The following is a 9,800-nucleotide window of genomic DNA, read 5'->3' as shown; positions in this document are numbered from 1 at the left end:
TCAGCCATCTTCTCCTGGTACCCCAACACATGGTGTTGGAAGGCCAAGTGTTGTTTGTGGGGGTCCTGGGAGTCAACCGTGGTGGTGGGTGCTTTCTGCTGTGTGGTCTGTGCAGGGGGTGGGGTCTCCTCAATGTGGCTAGGCTGACCTGCTCCTGGAAGGTGTCCATGAGCTGTTGCAGGGCGTCGGTGTCGAAGGTGTGGCGGTCCAATTCATCATCAGTGAAGAGTTGTTGGGTCTGCTCTGCAGGAGGTGTTGATTCTACCTCTGCAATATGAAGGGGAGATGCAGTTAAACATTGTGTTCACATGTATGTTGATGCATTGTACATGTGTACATACAGACTGCATGACAGTGTACATTATGACTGTTGGGGAGGAGCTACCTATTTGATGCGGGACAGTGGGCATTTCGACAACATCACGGATGTGTGTTTGTACTTGTACATTATCAACTCACATTTCCCTGCAATGCCAAATGTGATTGGCCAGTTTCTAAACACAAGCGGCACCAGTTGTGTCCTCTGTTCAGTTTTAACGTGTTGCGGTTTGTACCACATTGTTGTCAATGTTGATTTGCTCTGAATGTTATGTGTGTGTGCTGCATTTTGGGAGAGTCGCCCCTGCAGCTCTGACTTCTGTCCATGTACAGTGCTGAGATGTTGCAGACTTGAGTACATAGGGCTCTTGGTGAGAGTTGGAAGTTTGGGGCGCGGTTTGTCTGCAGATGGGTTGCTTGTGCACGTGGATTTGTCAGTGTGTGCATCCGTAACGGAGCAGGTCACACACTGACCCTTCTCAATAACTGCAGGATACCTGTTGTGCCGTCATCAAGCTCCAGAGCATGATGACGGCACAACAGGTATCCCGCAGGCATTGACCAAGAATCCCGGTCAATCCCCTTGCAGAATCACTCCAGGGAGCACTCGCAACAAAACGTTAGCGTATGCTTGAGGAGGGAATCCCCCTCTTACACTTAAAGCACCTTAGTGAGCGCGACACATAGTCTGATAACACTCACTTACCATTTTTTAACCCACACTTGCACTATTTATGGTCCTGAGGAAAGCCAGCATAACCAAAGGCACTGGCTGAAACATGTTGACCCAAACTGGATGCAGGAGGTCTTAAGTTTGCCACCACAACATCCACCTGCCTTGTTTTTAACCGCTGACGGAGGCCCAGGTTATTAAAATGTAATTCACCCTCGGGTACTGGGACCATCGTTCAGTTGTTTTAATTTCACTGCACAATTTACCACATTGCACTCTCAGAAAAATACCTGCTCCGCTGTAATCAGGCGTCGAAGCACACCCGGGACACATTAGGTGTTACTGGATGGGCCCGATGATGAAGCATGCCACCAACTAGGTTGGTGTGTGAGGGCTTCATAAAAAACCTAATAGGTGCCTGCTGACAATACAGTTCAGAGTCCTATAATATGGTCACACCCAGCTAGTCCTTGTTGATAAACATATAAACCCCAGGGGATACAGACTAGCTTTCTAGTCCTCTCTCTCCCTCTTGATATGCCAAGTGTTTTAATGTAACACTAATACTATGATTCACCAACCGGCAGCAGCAGGGCCTATTTGCTACATTCATAACTTCCGTGACTCAGATTCAGGAGGTCATGACGAGTTTTGTAGCACACGCGCCCTGCTGCCGCCAGCGCACAGTGGTTAATTTAAATTAATACAAACATTTGCTCTAGCACTGGAAGAAGCCGACTCATCGGCACCGGGGTGCTGGCGGTTGAGTGAACCGCCCATGGCAGGCCTTGCGCTGGAGATGTTCAGCACATAAGGTGCACCAGTCTCTCCACGCAGCTGCTGAACATCAGAAGGCGGAGTCCTTGAGGCACGGCAAGGGCAAAGTGAGTGCAGCCTGGAGTGTGAACTCTCTCTTACTCTGATTATAAATATGCTTTCACTATATAGTGCTTGCCGCATCTTGACTTCCTCCTTCAACCGATCCAGGTTTTGCTGATCCCTGTCTTCCTCCTCCACCCTTGTTGATTTCCTAGTCCACCCACCCAGCGCTTTGTGTCTTGTGCCTAACAGTCAACTTGCCATCCCAAGGGCCCTTGCTAAGCCACGGTGTTGTGGCCAGTAGCTATCGCTTGTACACCGGCTTTTGGTCCCTGCAAGTGGCCTAGCTGCCAATTCACTTCCCCACACTTGGCTTTGTCTCTTCGCCGCATTTGCGGTGACTAATGGCAGGACCAACCCCGGGACCAGCGATGGGAGCCCCAACCTGAAACAAGACATCTGGGGACTAACTCCTATCATCTTGGAAATGCTGGGCTCAGGTACAGGTAGAGTGGTGACAGGGAAAGCATGGTGTGGGAATATAGCGGCCAGGGGTGATGGTTAGGTATGGGTCAGGTGTGCGAGGGGTGGCAGGAGGCGACACTTCTAGAGGCTTCGCTTTTCAGCGATTCACTCCACACATTGACCACGGCTCGACGTGATTTAAGAGGCTTGCGTGAATGAGGAAGGGCTTTGCTGCATAGTGAGCAAGTGTGTGTTATGTTTGAGGTTTATTTCTCAAAACCGCTGGGGGTAATTTAAAACATGTTTCTGACAGTCCGAAGTTGTCTGCTTTGTTATATGAGAAATTACAGCGCGGGCCTCAGCTTGTGAGGATAATGCAAAATGATGTTTGACAGCCTGTCTTGTGCTAGTCAGCCTAGACTGTGTGACTCTTAGACAGCTCAGATGCCTCCGTGTGTAACTTGTTCATGTTGGGCCCTCGCATATCCTTCCTGTTGAGCCGGGTCCCACGTGGGCAGAGACCATTTCTGGTGCTTTGCAGCAGTTTTAAAATCTTCTTGGAGTTTCTTGCTGCTCCAATGAGTGTAAATTCTGATATTTATCTGTTTCCCTCGTCTTCATTGCTTGATTATGCTCGCAAGAAAGTGTCACTCATACTCGTTGAAATGTCACTCATAATTGCACTGAAATTATTTAAATGTCACACATAGCTATCTTAAACCTTGGCAGCTATGCACCATTCCACTTGAAATTGTATGGTCCTGGTCAAAACAATTAATATCCCTGTGCGAAAAAGTAAATGTGTGAAATGCAATTGTAAATATGTGAACTATAAAGTGTTCAGCAGCTCCCTAGATAGGTTCTCACACTTGAATCCGTCCAATGGCACAACTATTCATGCTCTACAGCGCCCTCCCAATCATAGGGGGTCGCAGAGAGAGCTTGGGGTGCCCCGGAAGGGTGAGTGTCTCTGCAGTTCTGTCTCACAGGCAATGGTTTTTCCTGCTTCCACCGCTGTGGTTAGTTGCACCGCCGTGAGAAAACGCAATCGCTACACTCTCTGTGACCCACATAATGCTTCTCGTCGAAATGCGGGCAGTGTAACCAACACACATCATACATCAGTCTGCCTGGCCAGTCCAAATGACCCACTTGCTTAATGGGGTCCCGCGCGTGGGACGCGCCATCTTTCTTTGCACACAGTCCCAGGCGCCGCACAATCATTTTTCTTTGAACACATTACGATTTGGCCTGTAACGTTTAAATTCTCTCCCCGTGGACTGCGGGACGTGAGGTCGTAGAATCCACTGCGTGAGGGAGGATGGGAGAAAATAGATTGGTTATATTATTTTATATTACCTGTTCTTGTTTCTCGTTTGTTTCTGCAACGTGTAAATGTGTAAAATTCTCCTCATGTAACGTACTTGGGCATATTAACAAGCGGCAGCGATAATTATCTCTGGCCGCGCTTAGCGAGAAAATAGTTATCGCCGGCCATCGCATAAAATTATCGCCATGCTAGCGCTGTATTAACAACGCATAGCGCAATGGCGATAATTTCCCAGCGATAGCGATGTTTTTCATGAAACATCGCTGGTTTTCCAGTGATTTTTCATGGAAAACTGCGATAAACTTGCTGATACGACCCTGTATAATCCACCCCTAATGATAAGTACAGCTAATTCTGCAGTTTAGCATATGATGGGGGCATATTAACAAGCGGCAGCGAAAATTATCGCTGTTAGCGTTAAAATATATATCGCCGGCTATCCCTGGCGATAATCGCCATGGTAGCACCGTATTATCTACACTGAGCGGCATGTCGATGAAAAAAAAACAGGGATAGCAGGTATATCGCCGTTTTACATTGAATAACGCTGGATTTCCAGCGATATTCAATGAAAAACTGCGATAACCTTGGTGATAGTGACTGTGGTTGCAGTCACATAATCCACTTCCCATTACAGGTATGCCTAAATCTGAAAATTAGCAGACTTTAAAACACAGCGTTAACCGTGGTTAGCGCTGCTTTTTTATCTCAAAGAGGGTTAGTGTGAAGCTTGATAATACTATTATTTTGCTCTGGAACGCCCCCTTTGCATCTCATTAGAGATGCAAAGGGAAGCGTAGAGAAAAAGGGTGCTAACATGCGATTTTGCATGTTAACACCCTGTTGATATGGAGATCATTTTATCTCTGCTTTTTTGGCTTTTAAAGCCAAAAAAGCAGAGATAAATCCCTTGTTAATATGCCCCTTAGTTTTTGGCGAAAACAGCGGTTTTCTCCAAAAACTAACGTTTGCTAAAATGCGTGGGCCACTTTGTTAATATTGCAATGTGCGCATCAGTGATATTTATAAGGTTGTACTGCCCAGTGACGCCCACTTTGCATCTCATTAGAGATGCAAAGGGAGGGGTTGGGTAAAAGGGTGCTAACATGTGCTAATGCATGTTATTACCCTCTTGCAAATAGGGAGATATTTTTATCTCCGCTTTTTTGGCTTTAAAAGCCAAAAAAGCGGAGATATGGCCCTTGTAAAAATGCCCCTTGGTTCTATTGTGAAGCGCTCTGACACCTTTGGGTAAAGTCCGCGCTATATAAAAATTCATTACATAAATAAATAAATAAATGAAAAGAAAAGAGAGCGACAGCGCGCGAGAGAAGGAGAGGGGAGCAGGGAGTGAGAAGGAGGGGCTGGGGGTAGAAGTGGCAAGGGAAAGGAGACAGGCGAAGGTGTTATAACTTATTTACTTGTTGCTTTTCACGCCCCACCGCATTCTGCTCGTTTAAATCACGGTGAGGAGTCTGCCCCAGTCTTTCCAAGGACAACCCCGCCGGGACCGTCTCACCTTCTGCCTTTGTTCGCCGTGCGTCATTCTAAGCGCTCTGAAGCTGCGCATCGAGGCGCGGTAAACATTACTGACCGAGGGCGATGCCTACTTTATCACTACCGGTTTGAAAGCTATTTCGTTTATGAGAAGTGGCTGCTTGCCTCACTCCCGCCGCCTCACCGCACACCGAGGGATCAAAAATAAAATTAAGAGTTAAGATGTCACGAGGCAACCCCGCTACAGCTGGGGCCAGCGGACCGGTTCGGGAGCCTCGGAAGATTTTTTATTTTATTTTATTTATTTTATGTAATGCATTTTTATAAAGCGCGGACTTTACCAGAAGGTGTCAGAGCGCTGTACAATAGAACCCGTTACGTTAATGAGAAAACTGTTACTGTCCGCATGGGGCCCACAGTGCCAAGGTCGGTCTGAGGCCTTGGAGGGCCCCTGGACCCCAGGTGTTGCTGCTTTCGGACTCCGTTGGACTTCAGGTGGGGGTCTTCTGTGTCAGGCCTGACATGTTCTTGTCTTTGGTTCACTGAAGGCAGGGCTTTAGGTGGAATGAAAAAACGGGGGGGGGGTGTCACTCAAATGGGCGTGGCCAATGCAATTAAGGGCGTGGCTTAAAAACACATACACTAAAAATCTGTGTTTAGCACAGTGTGCCGTCCGACTTGTACTTTGCTGTTTCTGTCATTGTGTCCAGATATATGATACACAAATCACATCATACCTACAAGTCAGGACTATTGGCTTTGTCAATGGTTGCTAGTTGCATAAGATAAATAAGCAGCAACTATGGCTTGTATATAATATTGAAAAAAAACTTCCACTTAAAGCCCTGGTGACACCAATGTTGCTACTCCTGAGTTTCAAAAGGAGAAGGGAAATTCAGAGAGAAAAAGACTCTTTTAAGGATTTCCCTTCCCCTACAACTCTCACCTGGCATGAGGTCATGACGTAACTTCTCTTAAAGTGAGAGGTGAGCAGTGTGAGCACCCGCACAGCCATGTGCCTGCTGTCACGGCAGTCCGGAAGAAAAAAACGGACCCCCTGTGCCAGGGCACAAAACAGAGCCCGACAGAGACCCGTTTCGAGGCCCCATTAAAAAAAACTGCCGGTGCTCAGACCCGGTGAGACCCGGCCCACTTAAAGCCGTGAGGGAAGGGGAGGAAAGACACGCACCACAAAGGCACTGCAGTCAGACGGGGGTCAAAGATTCTGGCGTCGATGGTCGTGCCCAAAAGACAAGGCGTGGAGCAGCGTAACTTCAGCTGCAGCGTGCACGTCACGGATACGGAATACTGATGTGCATTTAGCATTATATAGACTATGGGGCAGATTTACAAGGCCCTTGCGCCACTTTTGCGTCATTTTTAACATGGGGAAAATGACGCAAACGTGGCGCAAGGGGCTTGTAAATCTGTCCCTATGTGCCTTGATCTTATTATTGTAAAGTGAAGTTCCAAACATATTATTGGAGTGCACGCAATGTCGAAGTTAGACATTCACATAGGGTGTGCTTTAATGTTTTCATTTTAACGTATACATTGTAGTTCTATTCACACTCATATTGTGTATTTTGAATTATGGTTCTTTCACTGGCAGTACACTTCTTATGCACTCGTATTCTTTTATCAATGTCGCATTTAAGTTTTAATCGTATCTGCATGCATAATTAGGTATATGAAAGTGTACATTAACTGCTTTACTAAGTTAGCCTATCAGGCCCTAGCCCCTTCAGTGCTAATGACGGCTCCTGCTCGTCACGATTCCAGTAGGGAAGGTGTTGGTACATTCCTTATGTTGGAGCGCCATCTAGAGCAAGTCCGGTAGATAATGTGTTTGCAATAGTAGCGCGCAATGCTTTCCAATGGGGCGACCAGATTGCCGGGCTGACATGGAAGGCCTGAGGTCCAGGGGAGGGCGGCCTCCCCATCCCGGGCGCTGTCCTTGGTCCTGCTGCGTGGCAGGGTGCCCGGGACGGGGTCCTGGAGGGCCCGGGGAGGCTTCCCCCTGCGCCTCCGGGCTTGGGAGCCCAGGCTGGGTCCAGGGGCCCGGCCGGGCCCCGGGTCGGGTGCCACGGCCCTGGGCCCTGTCTCCCAGCCTGCCGCACTGCCAAGGGCCCGGAAAGGGGTTCCGGTGTGCCCGGGGAGCCTCCCCTTGCTTGGCTGGGTTCAGGAGCAGTGGCTAGGGCCCCTGAGGGCCCGGGGAGGGCGGCCTCCCCACCCCGGGCTCTGTCCTTGGTCCTGCTGCGTGGCAGGGTGCCCGGGATGGGGTCCGGAGGGACCGGGGAGGCGTCCCATGCACCTCCGGGCTTGGGAGCCCCGGCTGCGTCCAGGGGCCCGGCCGGGCCCCGGGTCGGTTTCTCCGGCCCTGGGCCCTGTCTCCCAGCCTGCCGCACTGCCAAGGGCCCGGGAAGGGGTTCCGATGTGCCCGGGGAGCCTCCCCTTGCTTGGCTGGGTTCAGGAGCAGTGGCTAGGGCCCCTGAGGGCCCGGGGAGGGCGGCCTCCCCACCCCGGGCTCTGTCCTTGGTCCTGCTGCGTGGCAGGGTGCCCGGGACGGGGTCCGGAGGGACCGGGGAGGCGTCCCATGCACCTCCGGGCTTGGGAGCCCCGGCTGCGTCCAGGGGCCCGGCCGGGCCCCGGGTCGGTTTCTCCGGCCCTGGGCCCTGTCTCCCAGCCTGCCGCACTGCCAAGGGCCCGGGAAGGGGTTCCGGTGTGCCCGGGGAGCCTCCCCTTGCTTGGCGGGGTTCAGGAGCAGTGGCTAGGGCCCCTGAGGGCCCGGGGAGGGTGGCCTCCCCACCCCGGGCTCTGTCCTTGGTCCTGCTGCGTGGCAGGGTGCCCGGGACGGGGTCCGGAGGGACCGGGGAGGCGTCCCATGCACCTCCGGGCTTGGGAGCCCCGGCTGCGTCCAGGGGCCCGGCCGGGCCCCGGGTCGGTTTCTCCGGCCCTGGGCCCTGTCTCCCAGCGTGCCGCACTGCCAAGGGCCCGGGAAGGGGTTCCGATGTGCCCGGGGAGCCTCCCCTTGCTTGGCTGGGTTCAGGAGCAGTGGCTAGGGCCCCTGAGGGCCCGGGGAGGGCGGCCTCCCCACCCCGGGCTCTGTCCTTGGTCCTGCTGCGTGGCAGGGTGCCCGGGACGGGGTCCGGAGGGACCGGGGAGGCGTCCCATGCACCTCCGGGCTTGGGAGCCCCGGCTGCGTCCAGGGGCCCGGCCGGGCCCCGGGTTGGTTTCTCCGGCCCTGGGCCCTGTCTCCCAGCCTGCCGCACTGCCAAGGGCCCGGGAAGGGGTTCCGGTGTGCCCGGGGAGCCTCCCCTTGCTTGGCTGGGTTCAGGAGCAGTGGCTAGGGCCCCTGAGGGCCCGGGGAGGGCGGCCTCCCCACCCCGGGCTCTGTCCTTGGTCCTGCTGCGTGGCAGGGTGCCCGGGACGGGGTCCGGAGGGACCGGGGAGGCGTCCCATGCGCCTCCGGGCTTGGGAGCCCCGGCTGGGTCCAGGGGCCCGGGCGGGCCCCGGGTCGGGTGCTCAGGCCCTGGGCCCTGTCTCCCAGCCTGCCGCACTGCCAAGGGCCCGGAAAGGGGTTCCGATGTGCCCGGGGAGCCTCCCCTTGCTTGTCTGTGTTCAGGAGCTCCATCCGGGGCCCCTGAGGGCCCCGGGGAGGCTGGCCTCCCCACCCCGGGCTCCGTCCTGGGTCCTGCCGCGGGGCAGGGTGCCCGGGACGGGGTCCGGCGGGCCCGGGGAGGCTTCCCCTGTGCCTCCGGGCCTGGGAGCCCCGGCTGGGTCCAGGGGCCCGGTCGGGGCCCCGGGTCGGGCGCTCCGGCCCTGGGCCCGGTCCCCCGGGCTGCCGCTCCACCCAGGGCCCAGGACAGGGGTCCGTCGGTCCCTTGCAGGCCTCCCCTGCTTGTCAAGGTGTAAGCGGGCCCCGGGTCGGAGGGCCCGCCGGCCCCTGGCAGCCTCCATGGCTGTGGCCCGGCTGGGGCCCCGGGCCTCCGGCCCGCCATGCCCCGGGCGCCCGCTCCCTCCTTCGTGGGGGCACGGGGCGACCGGATGGCGTCCCTTTCGTGCCCGGCCATCTGGTCGCCCGGATCCCCTCGGCCATCTGGTCTCCCGGATCCCCTCGGCCATCTGGTCTCCAGGATCCCCTCGGCCATCTGGTCTCCCGGATCGCCTCGGCCATCTGGTCGCCCGCAATGCTTTCCAATGGGGGCGACCAGATGGCCGAACTTCCCTGGAAGTCCCGATGAGGTGCCATTTGCCTCCCGGATCCCAGCGAGGGCTCCAGGAGGTCGGGTACTTTCGCGCCTTGGGTCCCCTCTGTCACCTCTAGTGCACGGATTACAAGAAAGGGGGGTAATTTTCCTCCGGATTACTAGGGAGAGGGTCAGTCAGACCTCCGTGTGGTCTGGCGATTCTGAATCAGGGGAAGGCAGGACCCGGGCCCTCCCGCCGGGGCCCCCAGGGGCCTGGGTACGCACCTGCTGCTTAGCCCCCTTGCCGATGGGCCTTTTCCTCCGAGTTTGCTCAGGCAGGCCCCCGTGAGGTCTGGCCATGCTGAGACGGGGCCAGGCAGCACCCGGGCCCGCCCGCCGGGGCCCCCAGGGGCCCGGGAATGCACCTGCCTCTCAGCCCCTTCCCGATGGTCCTTTTTCTCCGAGTTTTTTTCCACAGTCTGACCTCCGATAGGTCCGGCGGTTCCGA

Source organism: Lissotriton helveticus, chromosome 1_1, assembly GCF_964261635.1.
Source record: "Lissotriton helveticus chromosome 1_1, aLisHel1.1, whole genome shotgun sequence".
NCBI lineage: Eukaryota > Metazoa > Chordata > Amphibia > Caudata > Salamandridae > Lissotriton > Lissotriton helveticus.
Note: the sequence above shows the minus strand (reverse complement) of the source record.